General features: G+C 41.6%; 1 protein-coding gene across 10 annotated transcripts in view; it reads right to left on the bottom strand.

The window, feature by feature from the left end:
* The window catches only part of Sgms1 (sphingomyelin synthase 1), a 277,830-nt gene that overhangs the window by 151,422 nt on the left and 99,760 nt on the right, over positions 1-26,648 (bottom strand). The gene's annotated exons all lie outside the window — the stretch shown is intronic.

The following is a 26,648-nucleotide window of genomic DNA, read 5'->3' as shown; positions in this document are numbered from 1 at the left end:
GGGGGTGGGGGGGGCGTGGTTAAGTGACTCCTGGTCTGATGTGTGTGAGGCTCTGAGTTGAACTCCACCACTGTACGAGGAAAAAGTAAAAGGTTTTAGAGTCCACAACTCTGTGCAGTATCACAGACAAATGGCAGACAGATGCTAAGTAGACAGAGCAAGAGAGAGACAAGGGGAGACAGAGGGGGAGGAGTGGGAGGGAGAGAGAAGTGCACTCGGCTGGTTTGCACAGTTTGTCAGGAGGAGAGGGAAAAGCAAGGAAGTATGCAAGGGCATCATATGCAAGATCATCACCCCATGTCGACATCCCACATCCGGAACCTGTAAATTCATTGCCCTATAGGGAGGGTTGTGCAGCTGTGACACCAGTCTTGGATGGGAAGGGACCTTGGATCCAGATAGGTCCCATCTAATTACATGGGTCCTTAAGAATCAAAACACAGGTGAGTGAAAGACACCCACGGGATAGCCTGGGCCCTCACGGTCTGGGCTGCCTGAAGCATCCACATGCCCACCCAGTGCCTTGGATGCCAATATGATGGGCAAGCATATGGTGGTGAAACCAGAGACAAAGAGAAGCAAAATGGTTCATGTGCTGTGGTAACAGGCAGTTCTGAAGAAGGGAGAGCTGTGAGGAATGGGCTGATATTGGTGGCCTGCTTGTCACATGAGACCAGCGTGACATCCGGGCCTGGGTTGCTCCCTGTGGCCATATCTGGATCTGTGAAAACTGGGGTCTATGCTGACATCCATGACCTATGTTGCCACCAAGGCCACAGGAATGCCCAGGGTGTGGGCCACCACCTGTGGTCATTTTGATGTCCAAGGGTCATGTTGATCTGAGTGCCCTGTGCTGCCACTGGGGGACATGATGACATCTGAGCCTGGGCTGCTACACGGGCCATGTCTGGGTCCATGGCCCTGCAGCAGCCAGAGTCTGTGTTGATGTCCATGGCTTCAGTAACCACTGAAGGCTATGCGGATGACTGGGGGTCTACTCAAATACCTGAATCCATGTTGGTCTCTGAGGGCCATGCTTCCGCTAGGACCATGCTAATCTGGATGGCCTGTGCTGCCACCCAGGGCCATGGTGACATCCAAGCCCGGGCAGCAGCCCTACCATAGCCAGGGTCTGGGTTGATATCTGTGACTCCTGATACCACCAAAGGCCATGCAAATACTTGGGGTCTGAGCCGTCACCTGAGGCCACTAAGGATCTGAGGGTCTTGTTGCAGTTGGGGCCATACAAATCTAAGTGGCCTGTACTGCCACAAGGTACCATGGTATTATCCAGGCCCAGTCTGCAACTGAGGGCTATGTCTCAGTCTGTGGCCCTACTGTAGCCAGGGTCTGTGTTGATGTCTGTGGTTTACAATACCATCGAAGGCCATGCCAGTGCCAGGGGTCTAGACTGCCACGTGAGGCCATGTTGGTGTCTAAGGGCCACACTGCTGTAGGGGCCATGCTCATCTTGAGTGGCCTGCACTGCCTGCCACCTGGGGCCATGGTGACATCTGAGCCTGGGCTGCTGCTGTAGACCATGCCTGGGTCTGTGGTCCTATCACAATTGGGGTCTGTGATGTCTGTGGCCCGTGGTGCCACCAAAGGCCACACAGATGCTCAGTATCTAGGCCACATCCTGTAGTCATGCTAGTGTCCAAGGACCAGGCTGCTGCTGGGGCCATGGTGTCATCTGGGTCAAGGTGCTGCCGAGGGCCATGTCTGGGTCTGTGGTCCTATTGCAGTCAAGGTCTGTGTTGATGTCCGTGGCTCCTGATACCATCGAAGGCAATGCTGATACCAGGGGTCTGGGCTGCCACCTTTGGCCATGTTGGTATACAAGGACCTCACTGCTACGGGGATCATGCCAATCCAAGTGGCCTGTGTAGCCACATGGGACCAGGGCCTGGATCAGGCTAGTGCTGTAGACCATGTTTGGGTCCATGGCCCAACAGTAGCCAGGATCTGGGCTAATATCCATGGGTTGTGTTACCACAGGGTATCATAGGCTCCATGTGTGTTGAAATCCAAGGCCCATGCTGAGCCAGCCCTGTCCCTCACTGGCCCCAGGACAGCTGGTCCTGCCCTTCGCTGGACAATGCAGCAAGAGAGCTGGTGCCACACATACACCCCTATGGGAAAGCTGACCCCAGTACTTGAGAGAGATGGTCCCACCCCTCACCACAGGTGTGGGAGAGCTGGCTCTGCCCCTCGACTGAGGGGGTGGTCCCAACGGCCTGGACTGACCAGCTCAGCTACCACCCAGACCCACATCCTGGGCATTTGGTTGGCCCACCCTAACAGCTCCCCATTCTATTGGTCCTGCAGAACAATAACCACAGATTGGGGCAACAACAGGATATCTGAGAGTTTTGATGAGGGTTCATAATGATGGTGTACCAGAAACCAGAGGCCTTAAACCAGACCAATGACTCATTGTGATGAACATTTTGTGGGTCTGATTGGACAAAAGGGATATACTGTGTGACACACCGTAGCTCCTAATGCCTCTAGGATCAATGAAGAGGTGTTGGAAAGACGGAAGAGTGAGGTGGGGTTTTTGTTTGTTTGTTTGTTTTGTTTTTAATTAATTTTGGGAGGCATACTGCAGGGATGAGTGGTAGATATGGAGAGACTAGGAGGTGATCAGGATTGGGGTGCATGATGTGAAATTTCCAAAGAATCAATAAAGAATTATATATATAAAAAAAGAACCAAGCCGGGCGGTGGTGGCGCACGCCTTTAATCCCAGCACTCGGGAGGCAGAGCCAGGCGGATCTCTGTGAGTTCGAGGCCAGCCTGGGCTACCAAGTGAGTTCCAGGAGAGGCGCAAAGCTACACAGAGAAACCCTGTCTCGAAAAACCAAAAAAAAAAAAAAAAAAAAAAAAAAAGAACCAAAAAACCTTTCCCATATTTTTGAAAGTATGTTTTATTATTTTCGTGTGTGTGTGTGTGTGTGTGTGTGTGTGTGTGTGTGTGTGTGTGTGTGTGTTGTGTGCAAGTGCCCATAGAGGACTAACATAGTACCCAACTTAGGTCCTGTGGAAGATCAGTGAATGTTCTTATTCACTAAGCCATCTTCCCCAGCCTGCCTTTCCCATAATTAACTAAAAAAAGAATGGTTAGAAAAAAACGAGAGGCAATGCACCAACGAATACTGGCAGTCCCTAGAAGCTGGAAAGGCATGAACACAGACTATCTATCCCCTCAAGCCTGCAAGAAGCTGAGTTCTGCCCAATGTGACCTATGTTGGGCTTTTGAGACCTGCAAAAACTTGTGCTGCTCTATGCTGCAAATGCTCAGCTAGTTACACATAGCAGCAGCAGCAGCAGCAGCAGCAGCAGCAGCAGCAGCAGCAGCAATGAACACAGGAGAAAAAAAGGGATGGATTACTTGTCATTTTAAATCTTTCACACCGTCTGACTCCTATTATACCTGTTTATTTGGAAAACTCAAATTCCTTGCCCTTCCTTCTGTGTCATGACTTCCCAAAGGCAAGAAATGGCACAGAAGATTCACACTCTCTCTAAAGAAAGAGAGAGGGGAGGGAGGAAAGAAGGAAGGAAGGAAAAAAGGAAGGGAGGGAGGGAGGGAAGGAGGAAAAGAGGGAAGGAGGAAGGGAAGAAGGAGGGAAAGAGAGAGGAATGAATGAATTAGGACCAAAGAACAAATGAAAATCAGCTCATCTAATACTCTTTTCCGTCCACACAACATCTACACATCAAGGCCTAGCCTTGCACAATGGTGTGTCCTCACTGCTCTTCCTGCAGTGAGTTCAAGCTGCCCTTGCATGGTCTGGCCCACCTTAGCAGATGGTGACCACTCTTTTTCCTGGGTAAACCCAGCAATATCTCATGACAGGCACATGAATTTGGTCAATGATCAGCGATTGTTTATTCAGCCAAGATAACTACTAGCCAGAAATAAACTCAACCCAATCTAGTAAATCCTACTTTTAAATTAACAAGGAGCCCCCTATTGAAGAAAGACCACTGCGATTTTTATTTTTTAACATTTGAAAGTCTATTGTGGGGGAGGAAGTTGGAAATCTCAGCACAGTTGTTATGGTCAAGATTAAAAGAATCTGAAATTTTGACTCCACTAATTAATTAAACTCTATCAAAGGCAAAACAGAAGAGGATGAATGAGGTTTTACTAAATGTTTACACATTAAAGCTTGAATCACTAAGGCAAGGGTTGTAGCCTGTTACACTCTCCCAAGAGCATCATGTTAACAGGGATTATGACAGCACCCACCTCTACAGAAACAGTTATTTCTATTTATTTGGCTTAGGGGCCAAAGTCCCAACGAGGCTGACCCCGTACATCCCAGCACATGTAACTAAAGAAGTCTCAATTCTTATCCAACCAGTAAGAGAACACACTGAGTCATCACAGCCTTTAAAGCCAAAGTAACCGTTACGTTTACTGGTGGTGAAGGTAGTGCTTTTACTTTAAAGTTTAGTTTAGTGAGGTCTCATTTGCATACAGTAACCCATCTTTCCTCAGGTTCAGCTCTGTCAGTTTTGACAAAAACACCGTCACCACCACAGCAGAGAGGGGAGCAGGAGGGAGAGGGAAAGAGAGAGAAAAACACTTCACTCATTCTAGATTTTTCGACCCCCTTTGCACTTCCATCTTCTCTGCCTGTCATCTGTTCCTGGCTAAAATGGTCTATTTTCTAATTCTATACTTCACCTATTTCCGGAATGTTACTTAAATGGCGTCCTACTTGCCACACCCTTGTGAGTTTGGCTTTCATGCACTGTGATGAATCTGACACTCATCTGCAGGGTTATGTTGCTCTTTTCTACCTACCAGTGAGTAGTAATCCACTAGTGAGGAACCTTCCACTGAGGGAGAGATCAGTTCCTTTGTCAGCCACTACATGCTTTACAGTTTTCGAGAAAGCTGCTAGGCATATTAGCCTAGAGGTTTTCGTGTAAACATACTTTCATTTCTCTTGGATACACACCCAGAAGCAGAAGTGCTGGCTTATACTTGAGGAAAGCATCTGACTCCTCTCTGAATGGGCTGCATCCTTCAGCATCCCCACCAGCAATGCATCCAAGAGCTCTACTTCCTCAGCACCATTGCCCAGGACTTTGTCTTAACCCATTTTGTTCACTTTTACTGACTTTGGGGCATTTTAATTAGTGCACTGTGTTTCTTGAGGCTTTTCTATTTTAAAATAATTCTAGATTGATGGAGAAGTTGCAAAAATTAGAGTTCTAGCACATTCTCTACTCAGCCGCCCCTATTTTACATAACCACAATGAATGATTAAAAACAGGAACTTGACACTATGTATAATACTAATCAATAAACTGCAGATTTCTTCAGATTTCACTATTCACTAGTTTTGCCTCTTTGTACACATGGGTATCAAACTTAGTATGTGCAGACTTACACAAACACACTCACAATCAGAACACAAATATGATGCACCAGAGCACATTTCATACAGAAAATGTTCTTCCCTTAAAGACACTTGGTCAGTCATGATTTTCTTTTGCTTTCAATTTTTATCCCAAGAAAATCTTTAAAAAACAATTATTAGGCTGGAGCAATGGATCTGTAGTTATGAGCACTGATTGCTTTCCAGAGGACCCAGGTTCAATTCCCAGCACCCACACAATGACTTATAACCGTATGTAATTCCAGTCCCAGAGCATCTGGTACCCTCTTCTGACCTCTGCAGGCACCAGACACACACCTGGTGCACAGACATACATGTAGGCAAAACATTCAAATGCATAAAATAATAAATAAATCTTAAGGGGGGGAAAAAGCAATTGTCATACAGGGCACTGTGGCTCATGCATGTAATCCTAACACTCAGAACACAGAAGCAGGAGGATCAAGCTCAAGGCTAGCCTGGTCTACATAGGAAGCTCCAGGCCAGACTTGACTACAAGGCCTCAATCCTAACTTTAAAAATATTAAACAAGCCGGGCGGCAGTGGCACACACCTTTAATCCCAGCACTCGGGAGGCAGAGCCAGGCGGATCTCTATGAGTTTGAGGCCAGCCTGGTCTACAGAGCAAGATCCAGGAAAGACGCAAGCTATACAGAGAAACCCTGTCTCGAAAAACCAAAAAATAAAAAAAATAAATAAATATTAAACAAACGAGACAACTATCTCCCTGCAGCTGCTATGTGCAAGTTGAAGTTCAATTTTCAGGTCCTGTTTATGCTGTCAGAAGACAATGGTCACTGCCTTCAAAGGAACTTGGAGTAGGTTCACACGCACACACAAAGCTGGCATGTACTACCCATGGGGACAAGTCACAAGCATAGTCTGGTTAAGACTGAGAGGAAGGCCCTAGTAAGCAAACCCCATTCTCAGACTCAAGTGTTCCAGGCCGTCCACAGGAATACAGCAGCAAAGTCTCAGAACCACTAAGGATTGGGCACATAGCCAAGATGCTCTCCAAACAGAAAGATCTACCAAAGTTCTCAAGGGCTTAAGAGCTTCACTGAAGACCGCTCATCTCCTCGGACCAAAGCTTGACTCAGAAGATACACAGAATTCTCAATTCTCCAAGTGATGTTACCTCAGGAACACCACTAGGCCAAAACAGTTCTTATGACAACCTTCCTTCATAGGCCCATCCACCATTATAGCCCTTTGTACTTCAGATGCTATCAGAAATAGTAGACACAGGAACCCATCACTGGCTTTTAACTAATGTCCACCATGATCTTCTCTTCTTGTCTGCAGGACCCACACGTATAAGCAGAATTGTCCCTTTACTCTTTTAGTCTGCACATAGTCTATTACTAATCTCTACTGCTATTTGTAACCATATCATCTTGCACCACCTCCCCATTCAATACCAATAGTCCCAGTCACCTGATACATCTCTTTATCTCTTAGTATCTACACCCCAAGTTCCCAGGCACATGGTAGGTGAATCCAAGAATATTTTGCAAAAGTGAAGGGTGGCTATCAGATTGCATTATTGGAAGCAGGGTTCTGAGGGAGCAGACTGAGAAACAGATGGGTCTTAACAGGAAAGAAATAAATGAACGATGTGGTAAAGGCAGTCTAGTTTAAGAAGTAAATCAAAAAGCAACTAAATATTAGCAGGGAGATGCCTATGTGTCTGAGAGAGGGCAAGGACAGGACCACAGGAGGTGGAGTAGGAAACAAGACATTCTCACGCCAGGCTGAGGCCCGTGAACAGCTAAGCAGCACTGCAGGGGCAAAGCAGATCTAGCCTGCTGTTGTAATGGTGGGATGGAGGGAAGTGCAAGCTGTGTCTTATGACTTCATTTCTAAGGGCTTCTGCCAAGAGCTGCACTGGCAGAGACTCAGTGCTCAAGAAGCATCAAGAATCTGCAATAGCTGTGATGGGAGTCATGAGGACATCCTCGAGGAAATGGGTAGGGCAGGGGGACACTTGCAGAAAGTCTCTTTCCAGAGAGACTACTCTTTCAACCGTCACATCAAACATCCAAATCACCCCCACATACACACACCCAGGAGACCTCTAGTACAAGGCAGTGGCCTGGATTTGGCAGCCTGTGAGGTTGCCTCTCATCTGCTGAGTCTCCTGAGCCTGCTCTGAAGAAGCTCACAGGCCAAGGAGCAGAGGAAACTCAGACATAGCTCTCAGCCCTGCATTACAGTTTGCTTCTGCACACAAAACGCATTTATATTTAATGATTCATCAATGAACAAACTCTCAAATCAAAATGGTGTTTTATAACCTAAACTTTAAGGTGCCAGTCTGCAAAGGTCATTTCAGTTGTGGTTCCCAAACAAGAACCCCTCTACCCAAGGACTCCAGTCTCCAGAGTTACCCTCTCTACCCTCTTCTCTACCACCCCAAAATTGCCCTTCCAAATCAATTTAGTCAGGAATGGACAAGATAAAGTGTGATACCTGGGCTTCTCCAGCTCACAGCTAAGGAACAGCTCAAAGTCATATAGAGGACTCCGAAATACCTCCCAAGTCCCCCATCACACAAGAGGTATTACAATTTGGATTTAAATATAACTCTACAAAACACATTAAATACATATTTATCAATTAATGAAATCTTTACTAAAGCTTTACAATGAGCTCAAAATCGAGCCACTTAAACACAAACTGTCGTACTATCTTCACACCTTTCAAAGTAGAAGGCATTTGGGCACAGACACTGGAACTGGGTGATTCTTAATTTGCAGGATGCTGCTAGAGAGCAGCAGGGACCACTTCAAATGACCCCAGTAGAAAGGTCACACCTCATGCATCTTCAAAGCCATAAAGAATAACTACGATTCAAAGCTGAGTCTAAAAACTCATTTCAACTTTCCTCTTCCCAGGGAAAGGAAGCTGATTGTTAACTTCAAAAGGTCCAAGCGAGTTCTCAAAAGCTGCCTGTGAGCAGCAGACAAAAGGTATTTTGTAGCGTTTATCTACAAATGCCAAAAATGCACGCCCTTGCAATCATGCCTCTGCCTCCACGCTATTGTGTATTATTTTAGCTATTTCTGAATGATGCAATCTAAGCAAACATGCTCATTTTTCCTAACTCATCCTGGAACAAGAAGAAGGGAGACAAACATTTCGGTTACAGTGTGATCATGCCCCACAAAGCACATGGGCTGGGAACAATTTCCAAATTCCTGTTTTCACTCATTATATTTGGAGACAGCATTTGTGAAGTCAGGATTCGAGGAGGCCATGATGGTGTTACTCCCATGGAGGCACTGGTGGCCAGCTTCCCATACTTGTCGTCCAACTATGTGAGGTGCTCCTTTGTGTTATGATGTAGCAAGAAGACCCTCACCAGATGCTGGTCCGTGCATTCAGACTTCATAGACTCCAGATCTATGAGCCCAGCTAACTTCTATTCTTTACAAACTACTGGACTCAAATATTTGTTCTAACAACAAAGTGAGACAAACTCATCTACCTATATTTGCCTCAAAATGAGTCTGCTCCAAGCTCCTTAATAACCACTCTTCCTTAAAAATCAAGCTCTAGTTTTCTAACTGGTGCTCAGAATGAGAAATGCAGTTCCCACTCTTGCAGGAAGGTTTCTAGCAATGAGGCTGTGCACTAGCCCCATGGTTCTGTAGATCCCTTGAGTTCCTAAAACCCTATCTAGTCCACATGGCCCGAACTACTTCATAGTAAGCAATACTTAAAGTTTTGTCTTCCCAATGTATGGTGATATTTTATTTGTACTGAATTGTGATTTTAATTGTATGTTAATAAATAAAGTTGCCCGGGGGTCAGAACTATTAGAGCCATAGCAAAAGCTGGGTGTTGGTGGTGCATGCCTTTAATCTCAGCACTTGGCAGGCAGAGCTAGGTAGATCTCTGTGTGTTCAAGGATACAGCCAGCATGGAGACACACGCCTTTAATCTCAATAAAAAACCATAGAAGACCTGGAGGTCTGTACAGACAGGCAGTGACAAGGCAGTCATGTGGTTGGGTTTACAACCAATGAGAAGGCAGAACAGAAAGTCTATATAAAGACAAACAGACAGGAAGGAGGTCTCTTTCGGAGAGGTCTCTTGGCTGAAGAGGCTAGCTGCAGCAGGCGGATAAGGCTCTTAGCTCTGATCTCTTGGCTTTTTTCTTTGCATTGCATTGGTTCTGTGTTTCTTATTTAATAAGACGGTTGGTTACATCTACACCAATGCTCACTCTCTGCGTGTAAGCACGGCATTTTCAGAGAGGGTATGACACATGATCCTGCCAAAGACTGTCAGATAGTAGCACAAACAGTGAAAACCAGCCAGATTCTAACTAACCTGACAGAGGCATTTACAAAAATACGAACAGCTGTATTCTCCTCACTAACTGATGGATGATATTTCAAGAAAAACTGATTTATGTAGTTCATGGTCCTGTACCTGGTTAACACATACAAGGCATTGGACTTGGTCACCCGGTACCTTTAAAAAAAAGAGTTTATCTACGGTGGGTTTGTTACTTTTAAATGAATTCATCAGTTTCTAACTGCTGCTATAGCAAATAACTACAAATTGGATAGCTTTAAAGCAATGCACACATATCATCTCACAGTTCTGGAGGTCAGGCTCACGATATATCTTACAATGTGCTGCAAGGTTGGGTTCCTATCAGAAGCGCTGAGGGAGAACACGTCCAGAGCAGGACTCCTTGGCTGTGATATACTTTGATGTCTGCTTCAATCTCATGTCTCCTCTGACAATGGCCACCCTATCCCACTCTTATAAGGAATTTCATGTGAGTTCATGTGATGCTACTTGGACACAGCTCTAATACCTTGTTTAGAAACATGACTACACAATTTAGAATCCTCTTCCCATCTTGAGAGTCTTAACCTTTTTATAGTTGCAGTATCTTCTGCTATATGAAAACACACTCCTAGGTTCCAGGGGTTAGAACATGGACATCTTTGGGTGCCATTATGCTGCTTTCGTGATATGCTGGTTTAACTCACATTAATGAAGCTCTGCAGAGTGCTGAGTGACTTTTAAGAATATAAAGCATGTGGGGAGCTCAGTTAAGTGCTTGCCAGGCAAGTCTGAGCATTTGAACGTGGTCCCCAAGACTCCATGAAAAAAGGCTATAAAAGTGGAGACAGTGTAAAGGTGTGTTGCATTTGTTTAATTATGTAAAGGTGTGCCACTGTTTCACCTAGCCTGCCTAAGGTACCTGATTGACCTGATAAAAAGTTGAACAGCCAATAGCTAGGCAGTAGAGGGAGAGGTGGGGCTGGTGGGCAGAGAGAATAAATAGGAAGAGGAATCTAGGCTCAAGAGGAGAGGATAAGGAAGGAAGAAAGAGAGGGAGACATCCAGGGTCAGTCATCCAGGCAGCCGCCAGACAGACCGACACAGAGTAGGACATACAGAATGAAAGAAAGGCAAAACATAGATGAAAATAAACAGGTTAGTTTAAGTTATAAGAGCTAGTGGGACAAGCATAAGATAAGAGTGAGCTTTCATAACTAATAAGAAGTCTCCATGTCATGATTTGGGAGCTGATTGATAGCCCAAAAGAAAGCCTGTTACACACACACACACACACACACACACACACACACACACACACACACACACACACACAAAGGGGGGAGGAAGAGGAAGAGAGAGAAACTCAAGACTATTAAGTGGCTATAAAACCAAAACACTTGGGAAGCACTGCTGCGGCAAACGCCCAGATCAAAGGAGTTACGAGGTGGGAAAAGCACGCTTAAGGAAAGCTGAGTGGTTAACCAGAACCATACAGGCTGAGGACTACTTCAAACGGGACCAAGGTAGTCTCTGGTTACCAATAAAGCTGATATGGCTTCCTATGAACCATGCTTCCAACTTCTCAGCACCTTACTATTACAGAGACAAAACAAAACAAACACACTATCCTGTGGGCATTTCTAAGGTGAACTGGCAAGCAGGTAACAACTTGTAGTCAAAAGGATTTGAAGGAATCTTAACCTTTCAAACCATTGTTAATATTGCAAATGGCTAGTGGTCCAGAATCAGGGCAAGAGAGATGAGTAACCAATGTCACCACGGAGGCAAAGTACTGGAGCCATAAGAACCAAGGAGCACTTAGCAAAGTACTGCCCTGGGTTAAGTGACTAGGCCTGGTGACCCAAAGGAGATTCAGTCACCTCTTCTAGACAATGGTCAGCAAGCCCCAGTCTTGAACATCCTAAAAGACATGGACATCTGAAATGTCACATTATTAGGCTGACCAAAATCAGGTTCACAGTAAGAAACTAACAGTACTCAGGTGAACCATGTTAGAAATGATTTTGCCTAATTTATACATATGAATAAAAACATTTTAATCAGATAAGACGTTCACACTAATCACAATCTTCAAAGGAACATGTTTATAGTCAAAAGGAGAAACAGGAGATTCAGAGGGCCAGCATCTGCTGCTAAATGAACCACCTGACCCAGGCCAACAGACCCAAAGCAGAGGCGACTGCATTCTTTCCCCACAGCCAAATAGCATTCACTAGCCACAAGCCACCCAGGGGGCTTGCCAGGGCTCCCTGGAGAAGTGTGGTCATGCTTGGCAAGCTTCTCCAGTCCTATACTTCGCTTCCCCGAGCACCCTGTGTGGAACTTCAAAAATGTTCAGCCAACCCAACCATTCAGAAAACAAAACCCCACAGCAGCCTGACCTACTGCCAGAAAACAAACCAACAAACAAGAATGGGAGGACACAGACATAAGGAACCTCCAGTCCAAGTTGAAATCCAAAGGCTGAAAAACTGCAGAACTTTCTAGCATTTATATTTTTTGTGAGGAAAATACCAGGCAATCTTTGGAGAGCCTCCAGCCCGAGCTCTGCATTTCCTAGCAACATTTGCAGTGCCTGCCTTTCTAAGGTTAAGCTGGCATTACAAACATTGTAACACCATCCTTGCAACCTGCAAAGGATAAAGAGCTTATGGGTTAGAGGCATGCCTTACAGCCCAGTTTCATCACTAATTATACACACATATCAAAATTGTGTACCATCTGAAGAGGTATGATTGGGCTTATACTGCAAAATAACAAAGAAAAAGGAAAAACTATGAAATCAGCAATTATACTGGACATGCATTTCTGAAGTATTCCAGATGCCAAAACCTCAAGGCAACTTAGCATTCTGTAAATGAAAGCTTTCATTTTGCCTTCCACACCTAACAGAGACATGCTAAACACTGAGGGTGCTCATAGAGATGACCCTCTAATTCCACGCTAGGAAACAGCTTCTTTTCTACACTCTGTGAAGAAGAAAGGCATCCACAGGCAAAGCCACAGTGGATTCTTATATGTCAAGAATTCTGGATAAAAGGAAAATTGACACCTGAACAGAAAGCAGACTGTGCAGCACAGTAAGCTGGGGCTGAGGAAGCACTCTGGTTTTGCTTTGGTTTGTTTTAATCACTTGGGCACTCCTAAAACAGGAATTAGGGTAGATTAGATTTCTGCTCTACAATATTTGGATAAAATTCAGAAAATGATGTTTTAAAATGGCCTTAATGCAACGGTTCGCCTCAGGTACGAAAATCTGAGAGAATTGGCAGGAGCAGTGCACTGAAACTTAAGCCAGGATCCTTGAAGAGTAGACACAGCGGAATGAGGAGCTGTAGGAGACCACTAAGACTCGGGCCACAGTGTAGAGAATCTACAGAGCTAGCTTTCCAGATACTCCTGGAAACAAAACACGGCCCTGGGTCTGTAGTCTGCAGAAGTTACATCTTGAGATTCCAAGATCTGATTATCAAGGGACTTGGTAGGGCCAGGTGAGGTAAGACAGAGTCTCACTATTATGTAGCCCAGACTGGCCTAGAATTTACTATGTAGCACAGGATGACATCAAATGTGGCAATTATCATGTCTCAGCTTCCCAATTGCTGGGACTATACATGTGACACATGTTTGGCTGAATTTTTGTTTGTTTGTTTTTTAATGAGATCATGTTTTACTTTGTTGCCTGGACTGGGTTGGAACTCATGGGCTCAAACAATCCTCCTGCCTCCGCCTCCTAGATAGCCAGGATCTCCAAGTAATGCCAACCTAGACAGCTCATATTTGTTAATTGTGATCTTCTCAGATAAAACCCACATTTGTGTTATTAACAAATAACATACTCAACCTGCACATTAGAGAAAAATACAGACTCATTTAGAGCAATAAGGAGTTTAAATCCTGGTATTATCGAATATAAGGTATGAAATAACTATTTATTGTTGCTTAAAAATATGAAAGTTGAAATAAGAAATAAGCCGGGCGGTGGTGGCGCACGCCTTTAATCCCAGCACTCGGGAGGCAGAGCCAGGCGGATCTCTGTGAGTTCGAGGCCAGCCTGGGCTACCAAGTGAGTTCCAGGAGAGGCGCAAAGCTACACAGAGAAACCCTGTCTCGGAAAAAAAAAAAAAAAAAAAAAGAAATAAGAAATAAAGCAGAAAAATTTCATCAAAAATATTCTTCAAGACTTGAAAGCAGAAATAGAACTTAAGAAAAAGAGACTACGAGATCATTAAAAGTAAGATCTCAAAGGAAAATTCAATACAGCAGAAGAGAAAATTCTTAAACTAGAAGTTCAATCTTGAGGAAGTCGACAAAATGAAGCAGAAAAGAAAGTGAACGTCAGACAGGAGTTATAAAGATGTTGAGAGAAAAAAGAAGTTCTGACATTCACTTAACCAAAACTGGAGGAGATAATAAAATAAGCAGGAGACTGTGTTTAAAACACTCATAGCTAGGGGCATCTTCAGGGCTGATAAATGACGGGAAATCTATAGATACATGAAATGCACAAGGCAGAAAAACCGAACTACATACCACCAAAGATAACCCTGGAGGAAGTTAAGTCATCCACTGAAAACCAGCAAACAAAAGACTTCACAGATGTCTTAGACACTGACAAGAAATGCCATAACAGCACAATGGGAGAGTGTGTTTACAAGGCCATCTGGAATTAATTGTCATCTGAGAACTGGAAGAGTGAGAATCAGACATTCTAGAAACTAAAACCAGGAGACTTTCAGTGAAGAGCCTTCTGAAGAGGACAAAACTGGTAAGATGAAAGGCAGAATGGAAGACGAAAGGTAGAAGACTGGTAAAGATGTACAGCTAAAAAAAATAACAATAATGTCCTTAAATTATATTTTTTTTATTTTACTGGGTTTTTTTTATTCATTTTATACACTAACCACAGATCCCCCTCTCATCCCTCCTCCTACTCCCCCTACCCCTGCCTTCCCTCCAACCCACTCCCCATCCCCTCCTCCAACAGGGTAAGTTCTCTAGTGGCTGGAGAGCTAAGCCTGGTACATTCAGTTGAGGCAGGGTCAAGCCCCTCCCCCTGCATCAAGGGCGAGCAAGGTGTCCGATCATAGGTAATGGGATCCAGAAAGCCAGCCCACACACCAGGATAGATCCTGATCACACTGCCAGGGGCCTAAAAGTACATTTTTTTATGGTGACACAATTATATAAGTTTTGACAAAAGCATCTAAGTTCAGAAAAAACATGCTCCCATGTTTTTTATATTATTCTAGAAAGGAGTCGGGATACTTAAAATGCCAACTGAGCTTTTTAAGCCACCAAGTGTCCACAGAACACTTCCAGGACAGTTATTAGAAGAGCAAGTCAACACATAAAGAGAAAAGGGAGACTGAGTGAGAATACAAACCAACAGAAACTTCAATCAAAAACAATGAAAACAGACCACATAGAGGAAAATGTTCCATTACATTCCAATAAACAAGCCAGAAACAAGCTGTATCACCTTGTGGGGAAAGAATGAAAGAGGCTAAGGCCTGGGCTACAAAGCAAGACCCTAGTCAGAAAAGGAGCTGTGGCCAGAAGAGGGTAGGAGAAGGGAAAGGCTGAAAAACTTTGTCTACACTGAAACTGTAAGCTCTGTTCTCCAAATGAAAGATGCTCAATCGCATGATTCACAAGAAAAGCACATTGAAATACATTACTCCACACACACCAGAATGGCAACAAAAATACCAAATATTGGAGGGAAGTGAGACCACAGATGAACCGCAATAGATTCTAACTGCAGATCTTGTTTTAACAATAAAAGGTGACTCACTACAATTATCTACAACAATCTCATAACACACCCAAGCAAAAAAGGCAAGTTGTAAAAATGTTACATGCAATGTATCATTCTTATCAAGCCTGAAAGTAAGCAAAACTTAGCAATACTGTCTTTAGGTATACACTAATTATGTATATAGTAATTATATCAGGCATTGTAGTTATGCTAGATTGGCAATTGACAGTGACATAAAGACACCATTTAGGTCATACAGCTAGCTTTTATAGTCTAGGTTGTAGTGATACATTTTTCTGAAAATATCTCTATGGTGATATTTTATTTGTATTAAAATGTTATTTGTATGTTAATAAATAAAGTTGCCCGGGGTCAAAGCTATTAGCAAGCCATAGGAAAGCAGGGCAGTGGTAGCATACGCTTGTAATTCCAGCACTTGGTAGGCAGAGCTGGGTAAGTCTCTGTGTGTTCAGGGATACAGCCATTATTGGATACACATGCCTTTAATCTTAATACCAATCATGGAAAACCTGGAGGCCTATACAGACAGGCTGTGAGGAGGCGGTCATGTGGTTGGGTTTACAACCAATGAGAAGGCAGGACAGGAACTCTATATAAAGACTTTAACACAGGGGTAGCTCTGGTTCGGAGAGGTAGGACCACCGCAGGAGGAGGGGTAAGGTTTTAGCTCTTAGCTCTGACCTCTTGGCTTTCTTCTTTGCATTGGTTCTGTGTTTATTATTTAATAAGAAGGTTGGATACATCTACATTTGGCGCCCAATGTGACAAGAATTCATTAAAAACCGCTTGGCTTGGCTTGGCGGCAGGTCCGGTTTCCAGCCTGGGCGGCCCGGCTGCCTAGCTTGGGCCCAGGCCTGACTGACCCGCAGCTGGAGCTACTTGCAACTGCTACAAACAACTCAGACCTGCCCTGCTGAACAGGGCCCCTGCCTGTAAAGCCAAGGCTTGACTCCGCTCATGCGGCTACACTTTCTCTCTCTCTCTCTCTCTCTCTCTCTCTCTCTCTCTCTCTCTCTCTCTCTCTCGCTGGATTCACACCTCGAACACCAGGTGGCTGTGAAATTCCCTGGGATTCTACTGTTCTACCCAGACTTGGTAAGTCAATTAACATATCTATTTAAAAGAGAATTTTTTTCTACATTAAAAAAAAAAATGGGCTTTATGTGTACATTGGAAGAAAATTGGGCTTTGTTTGAAATTTTAGGCACTCTGACAATGGAACAACTATATGAAAAGATTAATATTGATCGAATTATTCAGTTTATTACTTTTCTTATCCTCATTTTACTATTTAAAAAGATCGTCAACTTAAGTGCCAGGATAACAGTCTTAGAAAAACTTGTTAAACCGGTAAAAATGAATTATAGAGAAATTCAAATTCAGACAGAAGAAATAAATAGTGAAGTTGTTTCAAAATTGGATCGTAAGGTTACAGAAAGAAAGCCAGTTTTCACACAATCACCCTTAATTTATCCAGTAGCCGTACAGCAGCTACCTGATGAAGAGAATGAACAAAATACTTGGGTTCCAGTTGAAATGTTAGACTTAAGAAGATTTAAGGAGGCAATAGCATCTTATGGCATGCACTCCCCATATGTAAAGCAAATGTTAAACACCTGGTCAACTTGTAATAGGATTATACCAAAGGACTGGCGGGAATTGGCACAGGCTGTTCTTGAACCCAGACAAAATCTCCAGTGGAAAATGTGGTTCAGTAATGAGGCTAAAAATATAGAAAGACAATGGAGGGATAGCGGAATACAAGTCTGCCAGGATCAGCTTATTGGCGAAGGCCAATATGCTTCAGTACAAACACAATGTTCATATGATGTCCAAACCCTACTTCTATGTAAAACGGCAGCTTTGAATGCATGGGACAGAGTTGAAGAACCAGGAAAAAAAAACTGAGTCATTTACAAAGGTTATACAGGGCCCCAAAGAATCTTTCACAGATTTCTTACAAAGATTGACTTCAGCAGTACAAAAAATGGTCCCGAATTCAGAGGCTAGTCAGATAATAATTGAATCTTTAGCCTTTGAGAATGCAAATGCAGCATGCAAAAGAATAATTAGGCCGTTAAAGGCAAGATCTGCACCTTTGGAAGATTGGATTAGAGATACAGTTAATGTAGAGGCTTATGACCATGATGATATGTGGGTAGGAAAAGCAATTTCAAAAGGTTTGAGCAATGTTAGATGTTTTGGATGTGGAAAGCAAGGACATTTGAAAAGGGATTGTAAACAGGTCATTCCTAGAAATAATGTTTCTTCAAGGAACACTGGCAACAGAATGCCCCTTCCTTCTGGAGTATGCAGAAGGTGTGGTAAGGGAAAACACTGGACCAACGAATGTAGATCAACAAGGGACAGACAGGGTAACCCTCTGCCTCGAGCTTCGGGAAACTCCCAGAGGGGCCTCAGGCAGGCCCCCACAGTAAAACCAGTTCAAACCTTTCCTGCAGTTGTAGAGGAAACCCCTACTCAAAGCAACTAAATAACCAAATGTCTATTGGAATAAATTATGTTAGTCGAGATGATGAAACAGAGAAAATAGGAAATACAGGAAAAAAACATAAAGAAAATTTTTTGGCAAACTTCTATTAATGAACAAAGACCAAAACTAACAATAAAAATAAATGGTGTTTTGTTGTCTGGTCTGGTAGACACAGGTGCTGACATTACCATAATTGCACCAGAATTTTGGCATCCAACTTGGCCTCTTCAGGAGGTAAACATTCAACTCTTAGGAATTGGGACATTATCTAGAGTGAAACAAAGTGTAAGATGGCTTGAATGTATAGGTCCAGAAGGACAGAAAGGAAAATTAAAACCATATATGGCTAACATAGCTATGAACCTGTGGGGTCGAGACTTGTTACAACAATGGAATACTCAGATTAATATCCCTCCAATCTCAGAAACAAATCATAAATTAGTACATGTTTCTGAGAGAAATATTAAAAGATATTATTCTAATGAGTGCTCACCAGCCATCCATGTCATACAAGAACAGGGCACAACAACTGATAATCTTCCAAAAACATTAACAGCTCTACCTTTAAAATGGTCAACAGACAAGCCTGTATGGGTTCAGCAATGGCCTTTAACAACAGAGAAACTCCAGGCTTTACAAGAGCTGGTGGAAGAACAGTTAAATGCTCATCATATTGAAGAATCAACCAGCCCTTGGAATTCTCCTGTATTTGTTATAAAAAAAAAATCTGGTAAATGGAGAATGGTAACAGACCTTAGAGCAATTAACAAAGTAATTCAGTCAATGGGCTCTTTACAATCTGGAATTCCTTTACCTACTCTGTTACCAAAAGGCTGGCCTCTCATAGTTATTGATTTAAAAGACTGTTTCTTTTCAATACCCTTACAAGAAAAAGACAGAGAAAGATTTGCTTTCACAGTGCCTACTTATAATAATTCTCAACCGGTTAAAAGATTTCAATGGAGGGTTCTCCCACAGGGAATGTTGAATAGCCCAACTTTGTGCCAATATTTTGTAAAACGGCCATTAGAAGTGGTACGTAAAAAATTTCCTAAATCTATAATTTATCATTATATGGATGACATTTTATTAGCTGATTCAAATGCAGATACTTTAGAAAGAATGTTTGAAAAAGTAAAGAAAATTTTGCCTTGCTGGGGATTACAAATTGCTTTAGAAAAGGTACAAAGAGGAGATTCTATTAATTATTTAGGATATAAAATAGAACTTCAAAAAATTAGACCTCAAAAAGTGCAAATTAGGAGAGATCGACTACAGACTCTTAATGACTTTCAAAGATTATTTGGAGACATTTCTCATCTAAGAACTATTGTTGGGGTAAAAAATGATGAACTGAATAATTTGTTTAAAACCTTAGAAGGTGATAAGGACTTAAATAGTCCAAGAGAATTATCACCTGAAGCTGAGAAAGAATTGGCCTTGGTAGAAAAGAAAGTACATGAAGGGCACGTAGATCGTATTAATCCAAAGCTGGATTGCATTTTGGTTATTTTACCTTCTAGGCATTCCCCAACAGGAATATTAATGCAAAGGGAAGATATTATATTGGAATGGATATTTTTACCAAATAAACCAAATAAAAAATTAAAAACTTATGTGGAAAAAATCTCTGACTTGATTTGGAAAGGAAAATTGAGACTTCGTCAATTAGCAGGAATAGACCCAGCAGAAATTGTCGTACCTTTAACTAAGGAGGACATTGAAAAATTATGGATAGAAAATGAAGCTTGGCAAAAAGCTTGTAGTAATTTTTTGGGAGAAATTAACAGCAAATATCCCAAAAGCAATAGAATTGATCTTATAAAGAGAGCTGATTGGATCTTGCCTCGAATTGTGAGGAAAAAACCCATATCTGGAGTTCGTACATTTTATACAGATGCCAATAAACAAGGAAAGGCAGGTTACAAATCAGAAAATTTAAGTAAAGTGGTTCAAAGTCCTTATAATTCAGTTCAAAAATCAGAATTGTATGCTATTCTGTTGGTATTAATGGATTTTTCAGAACCTCTCAATATAGTAACTGACTCTCAGTATGCTGAAAGAGTAGTATTACATATTGAGACTGCAGAATTTATCCACGATGCTTCAGAATTAACTTCATTATTTATTCAATTACAAGATACAATCAGAAAAAAGGAGTCATCCTTTATATATAACTCACATCCGATCCCATACTGGTCTGCCAGGCCCTCTAGCACAAGGCAATGATGAGATTGATAAATTATTGATAGGAAATGTGCTGGAGGCCTCAGAATTTCATAAAAAACATCATGTAAATAGTAAAGGTTTAAAAAAGGATTTTTCCATAACCTGGCAACAAGCCAAAGAAATAGTAAAGAAATGTCCTACTTGTTCCTTCTACAATCAAACACCATTACCAGCAGGATGTAACCCAAAGGGTACTCAGAGGAATGAAATCTGGCAGATGGACGTGTTTCACTTTGCAGAATTTGGAAAACTGAAATATGTACACCACACTATCGATACTTATTCAGGATTTCAATGGGCAACTGCTTTGAGTTCTGAAAAAGCTGATTCTGTAATCACTCATTTGCTAGAAGTTATGGCCATTATGGGTATACCTGCACAAATCAAAACTGATAATGCTCCATCATATGTCTCTGTTAAAATGAAACAGTTTTTTGCTTATTATAATATAAACCATGTTACAGGTATACCACATAATCCTACAGGTCAAGCAGTTATAGAAAGATCAAACAGAACTCTAAAGGATATGCTAAATAAACAAAAAGGAGTAACAAAAACCCCCAGAAATAGACTACATAATGCTCTATTAACTTTGAATTTTCTCAATGCCAATGAGAAAGGAACAACAGCTGCAGAGAGACATTGGATAATAGAAAAAACTACAGAATTAAATCAACCTATATACTTTAAGGATGTGCTGACCTCAGAATGGAAACCAGGGTATGTGTTACGTTGGGGACGAGGTTTTGCTTTTATTTCTACAGGAGAAGATAAGCTGTGGGTACCATCAAAATTGATAAAGGTTCGATTTGAACAAGAGAGACCTCTTAATTAGAGGAGGTGATAGTTCATCAACTATCGTAAACATCCAATTTAAACTAACTTACACCAGTAACACATGCCTTTTCATTTAATCAGATAACTTGTCAAAAAGGAACATCCCCAAAAAACCTTGGGGAAAGGTTTTTGTTTTTGTCTTTTAGGAGAATGAAGGTTAACGAATTTGAAGAACACTGGACAAATGAGACAACTGAAGAAAAGGAACAAATCATCTATCCTAAGAAACAGAGTGAAATGGCGTATGGGTATGTTATCTAAAAAAATTTTATGTCTTCCTAAATGTTTGTTTCTGCTTTTCTTTAAAGATTTAACACTATTTAACTTCTAATAGTCCCAGTTCAATTAAAATTTAAAGCTGACTTTGGAGTTGGAGAATGGCTCTCTCCTTCTTTAAACTCAAGCATGTTGTTAAAAGGAAAATGCAAACTCCCTGTATCATGCCAGAGGAAAAGAGCCATCTTCTGCTATGGGACAGGAGAAAAGCCAAATTAATTAAGGGACTATTCTATTACGAATCTCAACTCTTTGATTCTATTCTGATTCTTTAAACTTTTCTTAAAGTATGAATTTTATATCAAAATTTACAAGATCAATATATATAGATATATATACATTTTAAACTTTGTTAAGATATAAATGGTCATATAGAGGACTAACTAATTCTAAAAAGTCGCATATATAGTCTTTGTGTTCGAGTCTCTTATCAGTTTTTTGCAGGAAATCACGGTTAGGCCTAACATCAACTGAAGTCTCCAGGAAGAAGATGGGGCCCCACAACAACAACAATTCCACGTGGACAATAATAACATCACTAAGCTGACAAACATCATCTACAGATCAGATTTGAACTACAAAGTGCTCAGAGCAATTTTGAGAAGAGCTAGCTGAGATGATCCAGTCTCAAAGACTACTTGAATAAGGATTTGAGATAAACCCTGAATTTTGGTATTATACACAGACTGGTTAACGAAGGATATATTTACCTTTCCTAGAATTTGACAATTAACCTAAAATTTTTCTTTCAGGATAAAGATACCTTCGACCATACCAAGCAGGAAGCAATTTCAAGAATACGACGCCCATATTCCCAAAGAGGTGGTGTGGGGTGGTTGGTTTTTTTGGTTTTTTAATGGGTTTTGGGTCTGGGATAATTTTCATTGATTAGGGGGGTTGGTTACAAGTTGTTGTCAAGGGTTAGGAAAAAGGCTAAGCAAAGGAGATTAGATTTAAGGTTCTTATTAAAAAAAAAAAAGAAAAGAAAAATGTAAATACTTTACATTGGATTGGATTGTTTTATATTGTATACAAATTATATATATTGAAATTGATATTGTTAGAAAATGTTATATATATTTTTCTAATTGTACCGTTCATCTAACAATGTAATGCAATTTTCTGATCCTTGAATGTTATTACCAACTATTAGGATATAAAGAAATGAAAGTTAGTAGTTAGATATTATAATAGAACTTGTAGTTATATTAGGTATGTTTTCAAGATTGAGTAGATATATTTTAGATAGACAGGTTATCTTCAAACCCTTCAGAGATCTACAGAATATGGCATTTAAAATGTTTTAATAACTTAGAAAATTTTTCTTTTTTGTTATGACTATGAGACATGTCGGCTCCTGGCAGTACCAATCTACTTCAGATAAAATATGGGCATTGAAGAAACTGCATATGGAGTTAACTTTCATTGTGGCAAAAGTTAGCCACTGGACAACAAAGTATCCTCGAATCAACAGGACAAAATGGACAGACAGGACATAAAACAAAGGATTACTGATTCTTGCCAAAACAAGTGTGGTTATGGCTTTATCAAAAGGCATCTTCAGAGGCCAGGACAATATGGCACCATCCCTGAAGTGGCCTTCGCAATTCGAAAAAGGTACAGTGCCCTTTTCTTCGAAGGCAGCTGAACAGGCAGTGGGCTGATGGCCTCTGATGTGCAATGGAACAGCAGCTGAAACAGTTATTCTTGAAGAGTAACTAAGTTCACGCCTCTCAATAGTAGACTGGCATTTGATAGAGGGATATGGAGAAGAATGGGATGCTGAGATGAAGCCATATATACACAGCCAAGAAGAATGGACAGTTGAATTAAAAAACCATCAACAATTTCCAGAATTTAAAATCCTGAATCATGACATGACACTAGTGGAATTCAGGTGTTTCTGGTACATGGACTACTCTCACTCAATGTGAGATTGAACTGTTGACCTTGTGTACATCCTACTTCACAAATGAGTCTGTCAGATATGCTAAGCCTATAGGCTGAAGATGATGCCCCAGCACTTCGGAGAAACCTCAGGTGACTGTCCAGACAGCTGTCTGTTTCTGTCAACTCACAAATTTTTTGGAAGTTGCTTATGTGCACTTCCTGTTTTTATTTTTGTTAGCTAATATTATTTCCTTCTTGGGTCTCTGAGGGAGTTGAAGATTAGTTAGTTATAGTTGAAGTTTAGTTAGTTATAGTTGAAGATTAATTAGGATACATTTTGGACTTACCAAATAGGATAGATAATGAAATTATTTTCTCTGAATTTGTCAAATACAAATGGACTAGACATTGTTTAGGTATTTATTACTTGTATATATTGTATATAGTTATTGTACTTTTGTATATAGTTTTTCTTATATTAGTTATAAGCTTTTTCTTTTTTTTCCTTTTTATTAAAATAGAAAAGGGGAAATATGGTGATATTTTATTTGTATTAAAATGTTATTTGTATGTTAATAAATAAAGTTGCCCGGGGTCAGAGCTATTAGCAAGCCATAGGAAAGCAGGGCAGTGGTAGCATACGCTTGTAATTCCAGCACTTGGTAGGCAGAGCTGGGTAAGTCTCTGTGTGTTCAGGGATACAGCCATTATTGGATACACATGCCTTTAATCTTAATACCAATCATGGAAAACCTGGAGGCCTATACAGACAGGCTGTGAGGAGGCGGTCATGTGGTTGGGTTTACAACCAATGAGAAGGCAGGACAGGAACTCTATATAAAGACTTTAACACAGGGGTAGCTCTGGTTCGGAGAGGTAGGACCACCACAGGAGGAAGGGTAAGGTTTTAGCTCTTAGTTCTGACCTCTTGGCTTTCTTCTTTGCATTGGTTCTGTGTTTATTATTTAATAAGAAGGTTGGATACATCTACATATCTCTGAACCTCAAAGAATCTGAAATTTTGCTGGACCTTGCAGCTAAGTTAATAATACTGCCTGAAATCATTTAAGACTGTGTACTTGGCCTGCTGTCCTACTGTGCACTCAGCCTATCTGCATTTAACCCACCTTTAAGAGAACAATGTAACACACACACCTTACTATGTCTTGGATATCCCATGCAAGCTCTTACAAGCTAAGCTAAGTGCACCGATTTAATCTTTTTTTTTTTTTTTTTTTGGTTTTTCGAGACAGGGTTTCTCTGTGTAGCTTTGCGCCTTTCCTGGGACTCACTTGGTAGCCCAGGCTGGCCTCGAACTCACAGAGATCCGCCTGGCTCTGCCTCCCGAGTGCTGGGATTAAAGGCGTGCGCCACCACCGCCCGGCCACCGATTTAATCTTAAATTATGCGCTTGCTCTCTCATGCCCCCGACCCAGAATAAGGCATATGTGTATGTCCGTGCTGTGATGATAATCAGCCAACAGGCTGGAAGAACCTTAAAACAAATCACCATAAATGTTAGAAGCAGCATGAGGATTTATCTTGATAACATCGTTTGTAGTGTTAAATGTTCTTCTGGGTCAGTTGGGTCAATAAAGTAACTCCTTCCCCTTGTAAGAAAGATTTTGTAAAGAATCCCTCCCTTTCCATGTTCTCTCTGCTGTTCAGTAAATTCGGAACAAAGCCCTCTGTAGGGACAGGCACAGATTCAGATGCACATGGGCACATGTCACAGGCGTCAGGCACAGACACCACAGACAGATTACAGCTAGGCCAGCAACCACAAACTACAGGCAGAAGGTGCAGAGGGTAGTGGAGGACTGAAATTTGGGCTCGCACTGGGTCAAATTAATCCACAGAGAAGCTGCTTTGCTTCTGCTCCTTAATGTGACATTGGCATATTTTGGTGCCTTCTGAGTTAGCTTTATGCCATCAACCAACACACGCAGAGAAGGTCTTTATTCTGCCTCACTGGCATCATTAGCAGCACTGGCATAGATTGCCCAACTGCAAAGAAGGAAGCACCTTTGCTAACTCTAATCTTCTAAGATAAAGACTTCGGTTGATAGCAGACCTGGATGACGCCCTAAGCCTTCCCGGAATCTTTCAAAATCCTGGGGCTTACATGACTCAGGAGGAGGCTATTTCCTGTATGTAGCCTCTGTTGTTCTGCCTAGCCACATTGTTTGCCTCCTCTAATGGAGAAGCTGGCCTTTCCAACTCTCTTCCTGACCCTCAAAAAAAAAAAAAAAAAAAAAAAAAACAAAAACAAAAAACCTGCCTTTCCTTGTTGTGGAATATTTAACTATGTAAAGATGTGTTACATTTGTTTATGTTGCATTTGTTTAATGATGAAAAGACATGTTGCTGTTTCACCTTGCTTGCCTAAGGCACCTGATTGGTCTACTAAAAAGCTGAATGGCCAATAGCTAGGTAGAAAGGGATAGATGAGGCTGGCAGGCAGAGAGATTAAGTAGGAGGAGAAATCTAGGTGCAGAAGAGGAGAGAAGAAGAGAGGAGAGGACAAGGGAGAAAGAGAGAGACCAGGGCCAGACAGACAGACATAGAAGATGCAGTTAAAGTGGAACATACAGAAAGAAAAGGTAATAAGGCCTGAGGCAAAATGTAAAGAAAAACAGGTTAACCTAAGCTGAAAGAGCTAGCCAGAAAGTAGCATAAGCTAGGCCGAGCCTTCATAACTAGTAAGAAGTCTCTACGTCATAATTTGGAAGCTGGGTTGCAGCCCCCACTCCAAAAAAAAGAAAGAAAAAGCATAGTACATTTGGTGCCCAATGTGGGGCTCAAATTTCCACATAGGGCCTGAGAAAGCTAAAAAAAAAAAAAAAGATACAGTTTCTCTAAGAAGCTCTGCCACACAGCAGAGCACTTAAACAGCTGGCACATTAAGTAGAAACAAAAAGCTTCCTAGAGCTGGAGTAGTTGAATGAAGTTCCTGTTCAAATACACCTCTGGTTCAGGCCCGTGAACTTAAGGCTCAGCTCTCACAGACCCAAGAAGGCGGCGAAGCCAGACACCAAAGTCCAGGAGGAGGACACAGTGGTAGCTATGGCTTTGTTCATACACACAGAAAAGGCTAGAGATATGCAGTAAAGCATGTTCAGATGGAAAAAAAACAAAAAACAAAAACCTCTAAACAGGTTCCAATGTGTTTAAAAATGTGAGTAAAATTAAGAAAGGGGAAAAAAGGATATAGAAAAAAATAAAGTTTAAAAATAATAAAGTCTTTAAAGAAAGAGTAAAGTAATATAAAAAAAAGAATAAGTCACATAAGATGAAAAGTACATAGGAAGTCTGGATCCTGTATAGTGTTGTATTGACTTTGAATTTTTAATTGCTGATGAGTGAATGACAGCTGCTGAGAGGCATGGGA

Source organism: Peromyscus californicus, unplaced genomic scaffold, assembly GCF_007827085.1.
Source record: "Peromyscus californicus insignis strain IS unplaced genomic scaffold, ASM782708v3 Scaffold_4__1_contigs__length_199733344, whole genome shotgun sequence".
In the NCBI taxonomy this organism is placed as follows: Eukaryota; Metazoa; Chordata; class Mammalia; order Rodentia; family Cricetidae; genus Peromyscus; species Peromyscus californicus.
Note: the sequence above shows the minus strand (reverse complement) of the source record. Positions and strands in the feature narration are given on the sequence as shown.